Here is a 3,632-nt window from a genome sequence, read left to right as displayed (position 1 = left end):
CTCTGAAGCTGAAATGCAAACAAACACCAATCACAACCAATGTGTCACATAGTTCACAACATCAGTGTGCCACCCAGCAACAGCCCCTAAGGCAAGACAATGTACCTAACACTTTAGTCATAGGTGACTCTATAGTCCGGCACACTGATGTCCCTCTCACCAGGTTGAATAAGGAGAAAATTACAGTCAGCTGCCTGTCGGGTGCCAGGATCCGCCACATAACGCATGCACTCAAGTCACTCCACAACAAGTACAAATATGACTCTGTCATTGTCCATGATGGAGTGAATGACTTGAGACGTACCTCCCTGGACTACATGAAAAGAGACATGGAAGAGCTCTCGGATCATGTGGCCCAGGCAGGTATGACCCTAGCCCTGAGTAGCATCCTGCCTTCACCCAGAATGATACCACAATATAAGGATAAAATGATTGACTTCAACAATTGGCTAAGCTTATGGTGTCATTCAAAGGGGATCCAGTATCTGTCTGCCTGGGATGACATGATTGACAGACCACGATGCTTTGCCAGAGATGGTCTGCACCTGTCGCCCCTGGGATTCAGGTTACTGGCTAAGGCTCTTGCCACCCCTATAGTGCCTTTTTAGGCAAACTTCAAAGGACAAAACCACCACCGTAACAGGTACAAGCATGCAAAATCTGAAGGTAATGCTATTCAATGCTAGAAGTCTAAACCTCAAAATGCACTCTCTCGAGGCACTCCTAAAAATGGAGAACATCGATATCTGTGCAGTAACTGAGACCTGGTTCAAGGCTCCAGAGAGCACCCCTGCAATACCAGGCTACAACTCTTACCACACTTTTCGCCACCAAACCAGGATCAAACACTAAAGGTGGAGGAGTGTCAATATTCACCAAGGATATTCACACCACCAGGCTAGTTGGCCAACACAATGTGTCTGAAATTCTCCAAGTGCAACTAACACTAGGTAAGACTGCAATCCAAATTGTAGCTTGCTACAGATCCCCCACCATACCCCAAGATTCTCACTACACCTTTCTAAACATACTGGAAAATATTAAGATAGAACCAAACACCCTAATACTGGGTGATTTTAACTACCCTGCCATTAACTGGGAAAAATACTCATGTCCCAACACCTTTGTGCAACGGTTCTTGGAATTCATAAATTCCAATGCCCTGGATCAACTAATCCATAGTCCCACCAGGGGCTCCAATATCCTAGACCTGGTCATTACCAACATGGGAAATCAATGCTCCATACCTATGGTCACCCCCTCGTTAGTCAGGTCTGACCATAAGCTAATCACCCTTAACATCCACATCCCACCCCCACCCCCCAGTAAAGAAACCACCATAAAAAACTTCTCCAAAGCCAACTTCATGCTACTCAAGTCAGAAGTGACAAACTTCATAACACCCATGCAGATGGGAACTGAATCCTACACTAAGGCACTGTACGAGCACATCCACTCATGCATGAATCATGCCATTCCAAATAGAACCAAAATGCTCTCATCCAAAAAAGGGAAGCCAATCTGGTGGTCCCCTGCCATAAACAAACTTTACAACAAAAGGAAGAAACTTTTGCAGAAAAGAGGAAAATCCCAGGATGCAAAAAACTCCCTTACTAGCCTCAGTAAGAAACTGAGATGCCTCATAAAATCCTCCAAAGCTAGTTACGAAAATAAAATTGCCAAAGATTCCAAAGACAACCACAAAGCATTCTAAATGGCAATGCTCAGATCTGCTCTGAGCTAAAACAGAATGGCATTAAATATACTGATCCAAAGGATATTGCCAATATCCTGGCAGATCGATTCAGTGCCAACTTCACCCCCCTCTCACCCCTAAATGGCCCATCTCAATACCAGAAGATTGCCAAATTCCAGTAATAACGGCCACACAGGTACAAAACGCACTCTCTAAAGCCAAGAATACAGCATCCATGGGACCAGATGACATCCCGGGCTGTGTACTACATGAACTACAATATGAACTGGCACCTCACCTAAGTGTCATGTTTAATCATAGCCTCACTTCAGGTTTTGTGCCCACTGAGTGGCGCAGAGCTACAGTTATCCCAATCCACAAGGGGGATCCACCTTGGATCCCGGAAACTACCGTCCCATCAGTCTGACAAGCCTTATCTGCAAGGCCATGGAGCGTATTATCATGGAACTTATAAACAAAGACATTGGCAACCTTCAAACACTGGACCCCACCCAGTTTGCGTTTGTGAAGGGCCGATCTTGTCTCCTGAACCTGATTGACTTCTTTGAATCAGTCTCCAGAGCCATGGACAAGGGTAAGGTGGTCCACACAGCCTATCTAGACCTTGCCAAGGCCTTTGACACCATCCCCCACTCTGGAATCATAGATAAACTTACTAAGTTGGGCATTAATTTCTATGTCACCCAATGGGTTGCTAAATGGCTTACTGATAGAACCCACACTGTAAAAGTAGCCGACTCCAAATCCAGCTCCAGACAAGTGACAAGTGGAGTACCTCAGGGTTCAGTCCTGGGGCCGCTCTTGTTTGGCATCTACTTCTCTGAAGTACAGGTCAACACTAAGGGACTCTGGCTAACAAAGTTTGCAGATGACTGCAAACTGGGAGCCATTACTGAATCCCCAAATGTTGTGGATACTCTACAAAAGGGCCTTACAGAAACAGATGCTTGGTGCCAGAGCCATGGGCTCAAGAACAATGCCAAGAAATGTATTGTTATCCCCTTTGGGAAAAAAACATGTATCCATGAATTACCATATAGGTGGCAGTACACTAAACACAGAAAGTGTGATAAGAGACTTAGGGACACAGGTAGACAGTGGTCTCACCTTCGATAACCACATCGCCAGAACAGTCAGGAAATCCTTCTATGTGGCACACCTCATCACGAAGGGCTTTTCATCCAGAACAAAGGAGGTCATTGTCCCACTGTACTCATCCCTCATTAGACCCATTATAGAATACAACGCCCCATTTGGTATGTACCTCTCAAGACATCTGCAACAACTGGAAAGGCCTCAGAAATACCTCACTAAAAGAATCACAGGCCTAAAGCAGATGCCCTACGCTGACTGCCTTAAAAACTCCAGCTATACTCTGTCGCATATCGTCTACTCAGAGGCGATCTCTGCTTAACATACAAGGCCATGTCAAACCCAGAGCTGTTGGACATGCTACACTTAAAGAAATCCCAATCCCTCAGAGCTACACGCTCCAGGGATCTAAACCTTGTCATCACAATAAACAAAACATGCTGGAGGGATAGGTTCCTGACCCAGAGACTCCCCAGACTCTGGAATAGATTGCCCATACATGTCAAGCAGAGTGCCTCTTTGGACCTCTTCAAGAGGAACCTTGACGATTGGATGGGAGAAAGGAAATTCACCCCAGGGATCACGTCAGTCGCCCTGCTAGACAGGGGTCCAGGAAAGTAAATAATGTGGGAAGAAATAGCCAGGGAATTGTTATGGCTAGGCTTGTATAGGCCCTAGGGCTGATAGCCTAGTACCAACCTATGAACCTATAAATAACATGTCCTCTGCAGACCACTTCAAGGCCCTATCCCTGTATTCTGTCTCCTACAGGCTGTTGAGGGGAGATATATGCCTGGCATGTAAGGCATAATCCGACCCCACT

This window comes from Protopterus annectens, chromosome 6.part0, assembly GCF_019279795.1.
Source record: "Protopterus annectens isolate FY-2018-M chromosome 6.part0, PAN1.0, whole genome shotgun sequence".
Lineage (NCBI taxonomy): Eukaryota > Metazoa > Chordata > Ceratodontiformes > Protopteridae > Protopterus > Protopterus annectens.
Note: the sequence above shows the minus strand (reverse complement) of the source record.